The sequence below is a fragment of the Rhincodon typus genome, chromosome 11 (assembly GCF_021869965.1).
Source record: "Rhincodon typus isolate 14 chromosome 11, sRhiTyp1.1, whole genome shotgun sequence".
NCBI classification, from domain to species: domain Eukaryota; kingdom Metazoa; phylum Chordata; class Chondrichthyes; order Orectolobiformes; family Rhincodontidae; genus Rhincodon; species Rhincodon typus.
Window position 1 is genome coordinate 56,394,623 of NC_063342.1, and position 17,829 is coordinate 56,412,451.

General features: G+C 39.4%; 1 protein-coding gene across 4 annotated transcripts in view; it reads left to right on the forward strand.

The window, feature by feature from the left end:
- Nucleotides 1–12,458: 12,458 nt before the first annotated feature.
- Nucleotides 12,459–17,829, forward strand: part of tiam1b (TIAM Rac1 associated GEF 1b) — a 253,760-nt gene continuing 248,389 nt past the window's right edge. For all 4 annotated transcript variants that reach the window (XM_048602862.1, XM_048602859.1, XM_048602863.1 and 1 more), the window contains exon 1: nt 12,459–12,812. The gene's annotated coding sequence lies outside the window, so the exon portion shown is untranslated. The remainder of the gene's footprint in view (nt 12,813–17,829) is intronic.

Genomic DNA, 17,829 nt, shown 5'->3' on the forward strand with positions numbered 1-17,829 from the left:
TCCACTATAACATCAATTTTGGTGTAATCTGCAAACTTACCAATCACGCTTTCCATATTCTCATCTAAATCATCTATATAAATGACAAACAAAAGTGGACCGAGCATTGATCCCTGTGGAATACTGCTGGTCACAGGCTTCCAGTCTGAGAAACAACCCTCCACCATCACTCTCTCTCCTGCTGTTAATGCCATGTGGTCCATGCTGGGTGGGGTGTTGCATGCAATCCAACTGAACCCTTACAATGCTGTTCTGATCACTATGTTCAGATGCATGCCAAACATGTGATTTCCCTCCTTCGTTTTCCTTCTCCTCATTCCCTGATGTACTCCAGACCACTAATATGGAGAGATCCCCCAATGTACACACACAACCTAAACAGTAAAATTTCTTGTGTTATGTGTTTGATCTTGCCCCGTTGTGTTGTGTGTAGAAACCCTCTGACCCTATATGATGGGATGTGTATAGTATAAGAGTATACTAGCACAGTAAACAACCTGGCACAGTGGCTCAGTGGTTAGCACTGCTGCCTCATAGTGCTAGGGACCCGGGTTTGATTCCACCCTTGGGTGACTGGCTGTGCGGAGTTTTCACATTCTCTCTGTTTCTATGTGGGTTTCCTCCCATAGGGTAAAGATGTGCAAGTTAGGTGGATTGGCCATGGGGAAAGCAGGGTTAGGGAGTGGGTCACTCTTTTGAGGGTTGGTGCAGGGATTCTATGTAACAGGCTATCCTTTTTGTAAAAAGAGATGTGGGCATCATCGAAACATCAAAGCCAGGAGTGGAAATAGACCATTCAGCCCTTTCAGCTTGTTCCGCCATTCATTATGATATGGGTGATCATCTAATTCAACAGCCTGTTTCTGCTTGTCCCCTATATCCTTTGATCTCTTTTGTCCCATGTGCTCTGTCCAACATCCAAGATAATGAGAACAAAATTTCGCACAATATTCCAGGTGTGGTCTCACCAAGGCCCTGAGTATCTGCAGTAATACATCCCCATTCTAGTACATGAATTCTCTTGCTATGAAGACCAACAATATATTTGCCTTCTTTACGCCCTACTGCACCCGCATGCTTAACTCCGGTGACTAGTTTACCAAGGACACCTTGGTCTTGTTGCACATTCCCTTCTCTCAATTAACAGTCATTCAGATAACCAGCATTCCTGTTTTTGCCATCAGTGTGGATAACTTCACATTTATCTTCATCATACTACATCTGCCTTGAATTTCACCACTTACTCAGCTTGTCCAAATCACACTGAAGCATCCCTGCATCTCCTCACAGGTCACCCTCCCACCTGCTTTATGTCATCTGCAAACTTGAAGCTATTACATTTAGTTCCAGCAGGTGCAGTAGGGCATAAGGAAGGCAAATAGTATTGTTGGTCTTCATAGCAAGAGAATTCACGTACTAGAACGGGGATGTATTACTGCAGATACTCAGGGCCTTGGGGAGACCACACCTGGAATATTGTGCGAAATTTTGTTCTCATTATCTTGGATGTTGGACAGAGCACATGGGACAAAAGGGATCAAAGGATATAGGGGAAAAGCAGAAACAGGCTGTTGAATTAGATGATCACCCATATCTAAATAATTAATGTGTTGTGAATAGCTAGGGTCCTAGCATTGATCCCTGTGGTGCTAATCACTGTCTGCATTCAGAAAAAAGACCCATTTATTCCTACTGTTTGTTTTCTGTCTCCTAACTAATTTTCTATCCATCTCAAAACACCACCCCCTACCCATGCACTTCAATTTTACATGCAAACCTCTTATATGGAACTTTGTTGAAAGCCTTCTGAAAGTCCAAATAAACTGCATCTACTGTCTCCCCCTGCTCAACTCTATTAATTACTTCCTCGAAGAATTCCAGGTGATTTGTCAAGCTGATTTCCCTTTGATAAATCCATGTTGACTCTGTGCTATGATGCCACTGTTTACCAAGAGTTCTGCTATTAAATGTTTTATAATGGACTCTAGCATTTTCCCCACTACTGATGTCAGACTGAATGATCTATAATTCCCGGTTTTCTCTCTGCCTCCCTTTTTAAATAGAGGCATTACAATCTGTAAAATCTCTTCCAGAGTCTATGGAATCATGGAAAATGACCACTATTTCTAGAACCACTTCCTTAAGTGTCTGTGATGTAGGTCATCAGATGCTGGAGATTTATTGGATTTCGATTTCATCAATTTCCCCAGTACCAGTTCCCTATTATTACTGATTTCCTTTAGTTCCTCCCTCTCATTAAACCTAGTGTTCCCAAACATTTTTGCTGTTATTTATATTGTCCTTTGTGAAGACAGGACCACAGTATTTATTTAGTTCGTCAACCATTTCTTTGTTCCCAATTATAAATTCTCCTGTTTCTGACTGTAATGTTTCCCAATCCATCTTAGCCAATTCATGCCTCATGCCATCACAGTTTCCTCTATTTAGACTCAGGACCATACTCTCAGAATCAACTACAATCCTCTGCATCTTAATGAAGAATTCTATCATATTATAGTCATCCCCAAGGGGTCTTGCACAACTGGATTGCCAATTATTCCTTTCTCATTATAGAGTACCTAGTCTAGGATGGCCTGTTCTTCAGTTGGTTCCGTAATATATTGGACCAGAAAACTATTCCTTATACAGTCCAGGAATTCCTCTTCCATTGTATTGTTATGAATTTGATTTTCCAAATCCATATGCAGATTAAAGTCACCCATTATTGTATATCTTCTTTTATTGCACACAACTCCAATTTCCTGTTTAATGTTAATCTCAACATCGCCCCTACAGATTGGGGATCTATATACAACACCCACTCATGATTTCTTCCCCCTTGCTGCTTCTCAGCTCTACCCATACAGATTCCAAATTAACAGAGCTCATTAACATCCTCATTAATGTGTTAGTTTTCTCTTTAACCAGCCATGCAACTCCACTGCCTTTTCCATGTTTTCTGGCGTGGCAGCATTTGTTGCTTATCTCCAAATGCCCTTGTAGCTGTGCGTTCACCCTGCTGTCTATGCTTGGAAGTGGCAGAAATTATTGATGTTTCAGGATAAAAGTATTGTGGGTCTGTCACACTTATTCTTTCAGGAATGAACAGGAAAATTATTGCTGCTTACAACTTGTTGACCCGCATGTGCCACTCCATACCCTGCAGAGAGCAGCCAACAATGCTTCCCATGCAACAAGGTTGATCATGCTGATGTACTACAATTGGCTATGCAGTCTGCTGTCACCAGTTAAAGGAGTATGAATCACCAACCTAATCTCTTTTTAATCCCTTGGCTGGTCACAACAAAGATTTTTACTTCCTTTTAGCGCACAGCTATATCAAATTTCAATTAAAACATAGTTCACTTGTACAGAAAATAACTAATTTCAAGGTTTCCTTGATTGAAAAGAAAAGGTGTTTTATTACTTACTGAACAAAATAATAAAACACAACATCAAAGTGTCTCACTGTCTCTGCTATCTTTATCTCATACTCTGGGTATCAACAGCATGAAATAAATTTTGGAAACCGTTTCCAGTTCAAGTGGTAACCCTCTAATAACTCACCAAGCAGCAGCATATACTCAAACTAACAGTTGTTTACTGAGTTCCCGTGTACAAGAGCTGTTTACCAGGTGATGACTCTGCTACCAAGTTCTCTGCATAGCATCCCGTGACCAATCATGTTACATTTCCTGACTGCAGGAATGATGTCCTTGAAGACTGTGGCTGTATAACACTTTCTGAACCTGGTACTTTGGCACATGAGGTAATGCCTTAAATTGAGTTTTCTGTTTGGATTATCACTCCCACCTTAGCGATGCAGGACCACCTCCATATGATCATATTCTGCTCTCAGCATGGGGTAGGGGCGTTCTTCAGATGCATGCCAGCAATAGGTGTGATTTCTGCATCTAGGTGGGGCCATTCACACGTACCTGGGAGTCCATTGTCTAAGTCAGTTATTGTCTGGTGGTGAATCACGGTCTCAATCACGTCTCATGACACTGTTTGTATGTGTGCATCCTTGTTTCATTAATTTTGTCTCTGTTGGCCCAGCAACGATGCCTTTTTTTAAGAATTCTTCTCTGTTTGTAGATCCGCCTTCTGATTACCTATTTTTGGGCTCAGGTCATTGGTCCATTTCACATGTAATATAACATAAGACATACATAAAGAAATACCTTAAAACGTAGCAATTACACAAAATATCATAAATGCCTTAAAACACACACAAATAAAGTTTAAAAATAGGAGAGTGACTGGTACAAAAGGGAGCTAAAAAATATGTAGTTTATTAATTATGAATTCCACCATTTTCCTGTCTGCTCTGCTCAAAAGCTGTTTCAGGAAATACAGTTCATTTCCATATCTGGTTAATTGTTTTTCTCAAGCTAGATTGGAACTTCTAGAAAATTGCAAATCAAACAAATCCAAATCTGAGTGACTGGCTTCAGACATGTTAATTTTATTTCAAACTAGTTCTTGGTTATTGATGGATTCATGAATTTGACTGAGCTTGGTCAGTTCATCACTTCAACCATCTTAAGTCAGTGTTTTTCCTTTAAAAATGATGTTAGTCCACAAAAGGTCCTCGGTATTTAAAATCAGATTACAGGAATTAAACATTGATCGTCTATTTTTCACAACGATCATAATAAGCCTGAGGTGCTGCGGGAACATGCACTTTTACGTGCATTTTGTACTCTGAAGGTATGGATGGTGCTGGTAGAGATGCCAAAGGTTTTTTCCATCAAATGGCTGACCAGGGATTGCATTTGCTCTTACTGCTTGCTAATATCATCTATTGGAATGATATGAAAGTTGATAGTTAGGGTTAAGCTTAGGGTTAACGTTTGAGTCCAATATGAGTTCCATTGAAGAGTCATACCAGAATCAAAATGTTAACACTGTTTCTCTCTCCACAAAGCCTGCCAGTCCTTTTGTGTTTCTCCAGCACTTTGTTTTTTTTTCAGATCTCCAGCATTTGTGGTATTTTGGATAAATTGATAATTAACTGATTTAGCCATGTTCTGAAAGCTGTGTCCTTTGCCATTAGGAATGAAGATGGGGCTCCAATCTTAGCTTCTGGCTCAGCTGTGGAAGACTTTCATGTTCTTCAGTTATGCCTGCATTAAGCCACTAGAACCTTCTTTGGTTTTGTTCTGGCAGTGTTCTCTGTGAACTGTAAATTTATGAATATCAGCAGAGGAAAAACAACTCAGAATCTGAAGCTTTGTGTATTTGAACAAATAAAACCAGTTCAGCCAGAAATTGGTAAATAGCCAACAACAAGTGAGAGGGGTTGTAAAATAAACAAAAAAATGGATTTAAACAGAAAACCTAACCCAACTGTTTCAACATTCCTCTATTAAATGTAGGTGAAGAGGTTCTATACTGGACATCAAAACAGAATAAAGTCTCAATTTTGCAGTTTATAGTTTTACTCTGCACAGATAAACAAGGTGAAAATACAATGAATAATCAAGAGGTAACTTTAAAAAAATGAAATGCTCTGTAAGCCAAATTGCTTTTTCAGTGCTCTGCAACAACATGGCAGTAAGCTCTCTAAACACTCATCAACCCAGCATGTCCTTTTCAGCAAAAATAAGCAGATGACAGCTCTACAAACATAAACTGATTCTTTCTTTACAAAGAGACATTAACAAACTGCAGGGGAAGTGCACAACATTGCCTTGTGTTTGGGTCAAGACTGCATCATCTAGTTCAGATTCCAGTTGGAAACAGTCCAAATTGATTCTTGACAGTAGTTCCACTAAGGATGTTACATGTTACTATGGAGACAAATGACAATTCTCCTGTTAAACCACCACCTGTTCTTATCCATATATATCTAACTTGTATTTTCATAATTCCAAAAGTAATTCACTGAGGGTTTGAAGTCAAATCAATGACGAAATAGTGACTTAAAATTTACTAAATAAGCTTCAAATGGGTAATTTGATTTTAATGGTTTCCATGGCCATAATTATAGTCAACAGCAGAAATGTAAAACAATATATACTGCAGCGATGACAAGGATGTCATGTCATGCTCTTCTCAGAGATATAATCAGACAAAAATGGAATGAAATAAGTGAAGTTTGCATAATGAAAGAGGGGCAAATGACAAAAGCCTTGAGCAGATAGGCATTTTATGGGAAACGCCTTAAGAGAAAGAGGTCTGTTGCAGTTTCAGGAGGAAGTTGCAGACAGTCACCCACACTGGCAGAAGTCACAACTTCCAAAGGTGGGGCAGAGGTATGGAGACAGGTACAAGACACTAGAGTTAACAGAATAGAAAGCTAAGGGTTAGGTAGGGTTATGAGTGAGTGAGTGCGTGTGTGAGTGAATGTGAGTGACTGAGTGAATATTAGAACCGTTAGAGGTAGGAGCAGAAGCAGGCCATTTGACCCCTCGATCTTGCTCTGCTATTTATTATGATCATGGCTGGTCATTGAACTCAATACTCTGATCTTGCCCACCCCAATATCCCTTGATACCTTTTGACTCAAGAGTTATAGTTACCTCCTCCTTGAAAACACATAATGTTTTGGCCTGAGATAGTGGGAACTGCCAATGCTGGAGCATCTGAGATAACAAGGTGTAGAGCTGGATGAACACAGCAGGCCAAGCAGCACCGGAGGAGCAGGAAAGCTGCCGTTTCGGGTCTGGACCCTTCTTCAAAAAAATCAAGATTTCCTACTCCTCTGATGCTGCTTGGCCTGCTGTGTTCATCCAGCTCTACACCTTGTTATCTCTAATGTTTTGGCCTCACCACTTTCTGTGGTAGTAGATTCCACAGGCTTACCATTATTATAGCTATAGGGAAAAATTAAATCTTTACCACGATTCTAATTCACTAGGAAACCAGTGACGCTGGTCAAATCAAAAAATCATGTGGTAAAAACAAATCAAGGTATGTGACTAAGAACTCATAAGATTTAAGCAGAAATACTTCTTGTTTAAAATAATTGAATTGAATTGAATTAGCTTTATTGTCACATGTATAAAAATGAGTACAGTGAAAAGTGTGAATGTTCATCATGCTTTAAATACTTAAATCTACTCTCAGATAACTAAAAGGAAAACAAAGTTGTAGATAATTGAAGTATCAATAATGAAATATTTTTAGTTATTTTTTGAGTCAGAGGGCTATAAAGAAATATAGAGGGCAAGGAATTTCAGATGAATTCCCTCGAAATAGATGTCATTTTAAATAGTCAATATTTATTCTTGTAGACTGCTCAGTTGTCAGTATAATAGATCCTGAAAAAACTAAGGGGTCTTAAATCAAATTGTCTTGCTAGCCCAGATGGCATTCATCTGAAGTTGCTTAACACAATGGGTGACATACTTGGTTGTTCATATAGTCAATAGTTTGCTGCAATTAGGATAACTCCTGATGGCTGTAGAGAGGCTAATTAATTTTGTACCTACAAACAAAAAAAAGGAAAACATAGATGCATCAACTGAATGGCAATTGTTTAAAATTTGCTAGGTATAAGTTTTGGTGATGACACTGTACCAGATAGGTTAATTAAATACAAAGAACATGGATAGGTAATGGTAGCATGAAAGTTACCCATTAAACATGGCATAAAATGTTAGGATTAGTGCATTCAGGAGTGAGCCTTAACAATTTACCATGTCACAAGTCAGAATTTCTGCCACACAACCCGTTTAGCTGCACGATCAGGACACTATCCTTCATTCCCTGCACCACTGGTACACTGACCATAGTGTACTGCATCTAAAACAAGCGCTGCAGAAGTCAACAAGGACTCTTTGACGGCAACTCTCAAATCTCTACCACCAAGAAAGGAAAAGGCATTGGGAGTTCTACTTCCAAATTCCTCCTCCAAATTGCACAACATCTGGCCTGGAGGTAATCATCTTTTCTTCATTGTGTTGGGTGAAAATCCTAGAACTTGCTACTTCAGAGCACTTTCGAATTACTTTTTAAAGGTTTTAAAAGGCATCAAAGTAATAACTATTTGGCGAGCACTTTGGAATGGGCAGGAAATGTTGTCTTTAACAGTGATGTTTGCATCCCATGAATGAATTAAAACAAAACACAACTAGATAATCACTGCACTTTCAAGTAATGACACTTATTTTCTTGCTGAACTTACAAGTGGCGTACAGCTACTAGCTCAGTCCGTCATGGAGCAGAGTAAATTGGACTGCAACTTCTGAAATTCTGCAGTTAACTGCACGTGCACATGCTTTGAAAATTATTTTCCATTTTTCTGTTAGCTTCAGTGTTACTCAAAATGAAAATTATGAACCATTTCAAAAATCTCTTGATAAGATGCCTCCCAACAGATTACTATTTAACAATGTTACTACATAAAATAGAGTCTAGTGGGACCAGAGGGCAGATTCCGGGTTGACTAGGGAATTGATTGCATTTTCATAGTTGTAGGCTTATCATTAGTTGTAGTGGCTTTGCATGGAAACAGTTTACAAATGAAGTCCCACAGGGAATGGTGTTAAGGATGTTACTTTTCACAAGATAACAGGAAGCTCTGTAGATGACACAAATCTGCGCTGGTGTCAGAATCTTTGGGAAGAAAATATCTGTGATCTGCACATATCCTTCAGTCTTCAAAAGTAAAGGTTATTACAGAATGAAATTTGTTATATTCAAGTAGAGTGCAGTACAGAAGCATGACTTCTCTATTTAATCTCTGTCTCATGCTGCTTTAAAGCTAGGTATTGGGCTGCAAAAGGCTAAAAAAAAGTTGTGTCTGCTTGTTACAGTACCCGACAATGTTGGGCCAAACGTATCTAAGTAATAACACTGAAGATGTAATTGAATTAATGAAGAGAAGGGGTTTTACTCGGTTAAATTCAAGTGGTATCAAAATACAGTAAATGTAAAAGGCTATCATCCAGGATGCAAATATGATATTATGATGCAAAATTCCACTTCTGCATAATCTGAAGGAAAAACATGTTCAGTAGCTGGAGACCAAGACATTTATTTTCAACAATTCTAGTGAGAAAATCCATACAACAGAGAGTACATTAAAGCTGAAATCAGATGAGCGGTAATTGGCCTTGTACAATTGACTTTTATGAGTGAACACATAACTTTTAGAATAGAGCTACTTTGAAGCAAAGCCTGAAATGGAGGGTAGGATTTTCTATTTTTGCAGAATTAGATTTAGTGGGTTTTTCATTTTCCAACACTAATGTGGGAAATTGCAGAAATAACCCTTAACAGGTTTATTATTGCTTTCCCTTTCACTCAGAAGAATAGAGTATCATAAATCCACAAAGACTTGGAGCAAATAATAGTGAATTTAGATAGTTGAAATAAAAGGTAGTTATGAATGAATCCTGATGTAACTAAAGGGAAACTAATCATTTCTGTTTTTATTGGGAGTAGAAGAGCTCTTCTTATACGTTCAGGAAATAATATGAACAAAGTGGACACAACAGGGGATTTCTCAGTATACATTTTGTACAACAGGTCAAAAACAGAACTATGTCTCATTTAAGAATGTGGAAGGTAAACTAATCCCAGAATTAAATGGGACCACAGAAGTTTCAGAGTGCTTAACCCAGATCACTTACAAGAAACACTGCATCACCTTGCTGACCTTCCAATCTCACTCTTGTGTGCATATCAATAACTGGATAAATGAATCAATGTGTCCATATTGCAACCTATCTCTGCACACTCCACTTATCTTGTGAATGCCTTTGAAACCTGTTAGTATTCTAATTTGAAAATGTTGTCTGTTCCATCCCTTTCCTATTATTGCCTGTATTTTAGGAAACTTCTTCCCTGAACTTCTTGACCATTATAAAACTTTCACAAAACTGAGCTCAAAGAAACATTTCAATGACTGGTCCTCATCTATCCCTTTCTACCTTTCCATCCATTGGTGAAGTATCTTAATTCATTTCATGAAGTTTGAATTAAAGGTAGTAAACAAATTCGGCCTGTTATTTCATTTGATCTCTTCTAGATACTGCAAGTCAGCATTCTAGTCCAGCAATTCTGACATATTTAAGGTGCATCGTGAGGTTGCTAAAGGCAAACTAGAAATCAAAGATGCCTTTTCTGCTGTATTGAAAACTACACTGTACATATTGTTCAACTAAGGACATCATGCTGGTGTACCAGCAGAAAGAGTCTCAAAGGGGAACAATACTTGCAGTTCTGATTCAGAAGGCTTCTCACTAAAACTTATTGTTTCATCCCAAGAACTTCACAAAGATGACACAAAGGGAGAAAATGTGAAAAGTTTCCAGGCATGAAACTTTTGGAAGTTGCACAAAATAGAAATTTAGGAAACATGTTGAGGTTATTCCCAGTTGTTAGACACAAACGCCACACACACATTGTCAAATTTTCATAATTCAATCTATGTATGTGAACCACTTCCAGGATCATGGATTTATATTACCATTTATTTCATAGTTTTGCACACTGGCAAACACCTGCTTGTTGTCATTGATAACTGAAGCAGATTCCCAGTATCAGAAAAATGGAAAATTGTGGTGTAGTGTTAATGTCACTGTACTTGTAAGCTAGAGACCAAGGCTAATGCTTTGGGGACATATTCAAATCCCACCACAGGAGCTTCCCAAAAGTATGTTTATGAATTAGAATTTTTTTTTGACAGTCCATAATGGTTTCATGGTCACCGTTCGAATTTTAATTCCACATTTGTTGTTTTGCTGCAGATTTGAACCCAGATACTTCAAGCAGTAGTTGGGTCTCTAGATTATGAATTCAGCTATGACATTGTCTCCATAAGGATGGGGGTGAAACAGTTTTGGGATTTGGGCTGCCATGAACAGTTAATGTACAAACTTCATCTGGAGCTATGGAAGGGTCAAGTAACCTATTGCATTTCCTGAAAATTTTTCTACCCATACTCTTAAATTGACTCCCAGGAAGGTAAGGTTAGTTCAACCTGAAACAAACTATGGAGAACTTTCTAAGAGACAGCAAGAACTGCAGATGCTGGAGTCAGAAATAACACAGTGTGGAGCTGGAGGAACACAGCAGGCCAGGCAGCATCCAGAGGCTGCTCCTCTGATGCTGCCTGGCCTGTTGTGTTCCTCCAGCTCCACACTATGGAGAACTTTCTTCTTTCTGATTGACTGGACTATAAAAGCTTCACATAGGGCAGTCAACTCAACCATTCAAAATTAAGCCCCTTGTAACTTCTGTGACTCAGTTAAACCTCAGGGGTGTCACGAAAGCATGACCTTCGTGCAATGTATATTTATTTCACAATAATATTAGAACAATGGGTATAAGCTAATGAAATGGAATTTTATGCATTTTATTCTGAAAAAATGCCACCAATCAGTAATGGTGGAATTCCCTCACCACAGCTCCACATTCAATCTATTCGCTATGTTACTTAGCAGTGGTGTGAAAACATTTATAATCTGGTCTCCCAGATGAACCCTCTCCATAGAAAAAAAAATCAAGTCACCAGAAGGAAAAGAATTTCTTTATTAGAAAACTTTCTTTATAGAAAAAGAAGATTTTCTTTATGGCGACAATAAGGACTGCGGATGGGTGGAAGCCAGAGTCTATAGGTGAGACTGGAAAAGCACAGCACGTCAGACAGCATCCGAGGATTAGTCAACGTTTCGGGTCGAAACCCTTCTGCTTTTCCCTGAATTTCTTTCACCTACTGATATAGTGTTTACATAACTGTCGCATGATCTGACGCCACATCCAAGTAATGAACATTGTGACGGTGCATATTGTTTCACGTTGCACCTTATAGAATAACTTATAGCATTTATAAAAATCGTAAAAATGTACACTAAAATCGTAATTAGACTATCTTTGTTTTCAGAATTGATCATCGAGTACGTGAGCTTCACAATGCCATGAAAGCTCTGGATCCCATTTATCTGCTTTACGAATTATATTCCGAATGTGGCCGTGAGAATGTCTCTCAAAAATCATTATTTTTAATTAATTCTACGCTCTTCACGGATGCCGCCCAACAAACTGAATATTCCGGTTCATCCAGCTCTGCACCCTGTTATCTCAGATTCTCCAGCATCTGCAGTTCCTACTATCTCTTAAACTGAATATTCCCGTTGTTTTCTGTTTTATTTCGGATTCCCTGTCCGGCCAGAATTTTGCCCTTGTTGCAATGTCCCTAGATAGTCCGAACAGCTTCCGGAGTGGGGATCCCTCGGTAGAATTGAGTCCATCCACGGGGAGCAAGCGGCTTGCTCGTTGCTTGTTGGATATAAAAGTTACCTAGCGAATTGATTGCCCTGATTTCGAGGTTCACCAATGCTTCCAGCAGGAGCCGCGCTCATTCTTCGAACTGGGCTCCACCGAAGACCAGCAGCATCACGCACAGCCGATCGGTGACTGGCTACTATCCGCTGTGATTGATGGGCTGGATAGCCAATGAGACGACGGTTGCCCCGGCTGCCAGTCGGTGCCGCCCCCCTCGCGGCTCTCTCGGAAACAATATGGCGGCGGTGTCGGTGGTTTCCAGGACCTTCTTGTTGTGATGTTGACCCATTCGGATCTCTTTGCAAATATTGTGTTTTAATTCTGTTCAAATGCATTAATTCGCAGTCTGTGAATGGCGACTTTTCCGACAAGCGACGAGTCTCCAGTGTTGAAAATGAATGCTCCTCGGTCTTGTGTTGTATCCTGAATCAGACTCAGGGGATTCTTCCAGGCTCTAACGCCCGCCGTCATCCTCCCGCAGGCTCCTCATATTGAAGATCATTTCACTCATGCTGTTTTCACTCATTCACTCTGCATCTTCAGAGACCTGGAGCAGCTTCGTACCGTCGGAGGTCTGTTTATATTCGCCAAACTATCTTTTATCTGTAAAATATTTTTCCCTCTATGTATTGAATCGTCTTATTACTACAATTTTAATTCGGAATCACTGGCTTCTATCTTTTTATTTTGGAAATTGAAAATTACGAATATTGCCCGAAATGATGGATCAGAAGTCCACTGTCGTGCTTGGGTAACGATTTCTCACGGATCTGTCAAGGCTCGATGGTTTTCTTGGCTAATTTTATTTAAAATCGGAAATGAACGTTTCTTTGTGTTCTTGCAGTTTCTTAGAACAATCGCGTTCCTGTCTGTTTATTGAATAAATTGGTTTATTATCATGTCTTTGTGCTGATCAGGTAGATCACTCGCTCGGTGAACAAACTGGGGTTGCACATTAGGGTGTAGATTCTTGCGTTTCGGAAACAAGTCCAACAGCATCGTTATCATTTCTTGTGGTTATTTGTCTTGCTTTTGTATATCCGTGCACCCTCAATTCCACCAGCTCGTGTTTTGTTCCACACGACGAAAAGGTAGCGATTAGGAATTACTACTCTTATTGCGTGAACCACACTTTATATGAAAGTGTGAGCAAGTGGCAAAAATACTGTAACCATTTTTGTGAGAATGGCGACGTGCTGTTTCCCTTGACATACCTTTAGAAGCAGATGATTTCCTCACAGTATTTGTATTGATTATTGGGCTGTTTAAAATGTAGGCATATTCAGCTTCCAAGGTTTTGGTTTGTATACCGAGATATCGTACGATAGACTTATTCACTTGTTACTGTATGTTCGTTGTCGGTTTAATCCATTGATTTCATTTTTTAATTCTGCATTAATACCTAAAACCCGCAGTTTTTGTCAATATACTGAACACTTCAGATATTCAAGTGGTCTGAAATGTTTATGCACATATTGAAGTTTTTATATCATTGACTTCCATTGCGATCGTTCGGCGCGAGTATTTCCTTTGATTCTTGATTGTAAAATTTATTGTCTGGTATCTTGCTTTAAAAAATCGGAATTGATTCTGAAATAGCGCTTGGGCTCACCTGATGAGCCTTATGTTAACCACTTTACACTGAAGATCTTTTCTGCATCTCATGTCCTGGAGTTGTTGCGAAATGTCACATTTGTAAAACGTGACTTCTCTCTCGCAGCTTGAATTACGACTGAAGCATAAATCGTGCCAAATGATAGGCATGAAATCTAAAGTGGAATAGAATAGATTTGACTCGATGTTCTGCAATTTTTGCAGGTTATTGCGCCAGACTCAGGAAATGGTGAAATGGATAGTTGATGTTAAAAAGAAAAAGTTTTGTTTGTTCGCTGCCTAACTTGAAATTATATCTTCTCAAATTTTTGAAGTAGCGGAACTGTAGGTGTTTAACATGGGGTCACGATTTAGGCAGTAGAATCTGTAGGCTGCACCAATCACAGGCATGCATAAGTGTGGATTACGTGGGGCTGATATTCTTCATTTAGTCAGAAGAAAGTTTCTGTTAGAGGATATCATGTGTCAAATGTTCAGCAAACTCTGATAATAGGCAGATTAGAGAAGAAAATTCCTTGCAGTTTGTTACAGAACTGATTGTTTTAGCAGAGAACATCATTGCATAAGACTGTCTGTTGGGTTGCTACCTGAGTACGAATTGCCCAAGTGATCATCTGCCTTCCTCAGGAACAGATTCAAGTTCTCCCAGTAAAATAGTACTGCCCCCCTTTTCAACCAGAAAGGTATTTATTTAAAAAGTTCCCCTGGATGTCAGTAATGAAAGCAAGAAGAGGGGCTTGAGAAAATTATTACATTAATGATAAGCTCTTCAAGTTCAGAATTAGCTTTTTTCCAATTCGATCCAGTTGTAATTCATGCATTTTCTAATTTTAAAGACCAAAAGTGCAGAAATTCTCACCTGGCAAAACCGGACAGTATTTGTTTCAGTTGATCTTTAAAAGAGAAGTTGCTAATACACCCAGGGAAAGACATTTGTGTCCACTGTGGTTTAATGAAAGTTTTAAGCATGAGTTAGACAAATTTTTTGACTCTCAGAATGGAGGGCTATAGGGAGTGGGCAGGAAAGTGGAGTTAAAACCCAAGATTAGCCATGTTCAAGTTAGATAGAGAGCAGGCTCAATGGGTCAAATAGTCTCTTGCTCCTATTTCTTGTGATCACTGCATTTTTATCGAATCCATAGGCAAGTTTGAGCCATTTCTGTGTGTTAAAGAAAGGCCTTCCAATGAAGATGATATAAATAAATGCGTATTGAAACAAAGCAGCTAATGATTAGATAATTTAAGAATTTCCTTTCTTAACCATGAATAAGGAAAATGAATTAGTTTGACCATTAATCATTCGTGGAAATGTCCACACTTTATGTAGCTGTTTCACAAGTAATTTGGTAAAGAATTAATCAACAAAGCTAATTAACCAGTTATGTGTTGATAATATCAGAGCTACACTAAATCTGTGCATTGAACATGATTATTTGGAGAGGATTCAGATGAGAGCACTGACAGTAAATTGAAATTTATTGGGCTGAGATTTTGGTTCCAAAAGGAGGTTACAGGTGCAAAGGGGGGTAACTATGGATGAATTTAAGTGCAAGATGTGTGGGCTGGGAGCCAGCATGAATCAGAGGGATAAGTGTGGTTGGCAAGTGAGGATTGAGATGGATATTATGTAAGACGAAAGGATTTGAAACAAAGATGAGAGTTTTAAAATCAAGGTGCTATTCAACTACGAGCCAGTGTTGATCAGTGAGCACAATGCTGATGGGTGAATGAGACTTGCTTCAAGTTGAGATGTGGAAATGGAATTTTGGATGACCTTAAACTTACAGAGGGGAGACTTTGGAAATCCAGTTAGGAGTGCACTGGAATAGCCGGGTAACAAATTCTTTAAGCTTTTGGCAGCAGTTGAATTGAGTCAGGGCTGTTGTGGATGTGATGAGGTGAATACACTAAAGACAGACACATCTACAGGATTTTCAGCTTTTTTTGCTAGATATTCATAAATTGATAAGGCTTTCTCTGTTATGGTGTGAATGGTGGTCCCAGATCGCTTTCGCGTTCGATCTTCTTTCCAGATACTTAGAAGCTGCTGTACCTCCTCAAGTTCCTTTGTCCGTGACCTCTCAGATTTGCTAGCAGTTTGACTTGTTCTGGCAATACAGCTTGCTTTAATCTTTTCTGCATTGTCTGTAATGGTGTGTAAGGTAAACTCCTTTATTCCTGTTACGCGAACTATATCACATGTTCTCTCATTATGCTCAAAACGCTTTATAACATCTAGCTTCTCTTCTAGTGTTATAGCCTTTCTTTTACATTCACCGCCTGCAATTTTATCAGCAGGATGCTTCTTGCTAACGTCCTTGTCACTTTGTCCGCACATTTTTATGCGTAACATGGCAGAATTTGCAAAAATAAACCCGAAAACCATGGAATACTGTACCTCACACAGAAAGCGCAGTCTGCAAAATGATCATGTGATGCCGCTGCATAGACTCTTTTGGCGCTAACTTTGTACGTACTCAGGACAACGCCTGCGTTTTAACTATTATGTTATGTTGACGCGTACTCCTCCGTTCACTGATGCATTCGCATTATAGCCAACACAAGTTTGAGTTTTAGAAATAACGTTCCCCTATTCGTCATTCGCGTTATAGCCAATTTGCGTTGCCGGAACACGTGTTATAGCAGAACTGACTGTATGTGGGCAGATGCTCATCTTGGGGTCAAATATGACAGAAGTTGCAAAGAGACCGGTTTGGTCTGTGAATGAAACTATGGGAGGAGTCAACTTGAAAGAAACAAAAGCAGAAATTGCTGGAGAAACTCAGCAGGTTCTGGCAGCATCTGAATAAAGAAAACAGACTTAACATTTTGAGTCAAGGAACCCTTCTTCAGAATTTATAGCAAGGATTGTTGACAAGAAGGAAAAAAGGGGTTATTGGTAATAAGCTGGGGAAGAAGAGAAGCTGAGTAGGTGATAATAGGGATTATAAATAGCTCATAATGGGTTGGCTGTGCCGAAACCAACCCATGTCGTAACAGAACCTGGGGTGTGGGGGTGGAAATAGACATTGAAGGAGGTGTTCATACTCTTAAAATTGTTAAACTCGATATTGAGTTCTGAATGTTGTAAGGACCCTAAGATGAGGTTTGAGCCTCAAAGGAGCACTGCAGCAGGCCTGAGACAGAAATGTTGGCGTGGGAATACAGTGGAATGTTGAAGTGGCAGGCAACTGAAGCTTGAAGTCATTTTTATGGATAGAGTGGAGGTGCTCAACCAGTCTGTGTTTCCTCTTCCCCAGTGTAGAGGAGATCACATTGCTGTCAGCAAATACAATTGATTAGATTGAGGCAAGTACAGGTAAACAGCTGCTTGACCTGGAAGGCCTTGGATAGTGAGGAGGGCTGAGGTAAGTGGGCAAGTGTTTCACCCTCCATGATTGCATGGCACGGGTGCTGTGGGGAGGTGTTGGAAGTGGAGGAAGAGTGGACCAGGCTGTCCTGGAATGAATGGTTGCTGTGGAATATTGACAAAGGTGGTGAGGGATAATGTGTCAGTTGGTGGCATGCTCCTTGAGGCGGTGAAAATGGCGGCTTATAATCTCCTGAAATGTAAATGAATTTTGCATGAATGCCCATTTTATTTATTCATTCATGGGATGTGTTTATGACTGACATGGCCAGGATTTATTGCTCATCTGTAATGGAAAGCTGGAGATGATGGCATGTATGTGCATTTATTATCGATCTGTGATGTGCAGTTAATTTTTCAACTGTTTCAAGGAACAAATTTGATTGTACTCCAGAGGAACTTGACTTTAGATATTTTCTAATCAGTCTGTTGAGGGATATTATTGCACATCTCTGGAAAAAGTGGGCCTTGAATCCAGGCTTAGTAGGAACTGCAGATGCTGGAGAATCTGAGATAACAAGGTGTAGAGCTGGATGAACACAGCAGGCCAAGCAGCATCAGAGGAGCAGGAAAACTGACGTTTCGGGCCTAGACCCTTCTTCAGA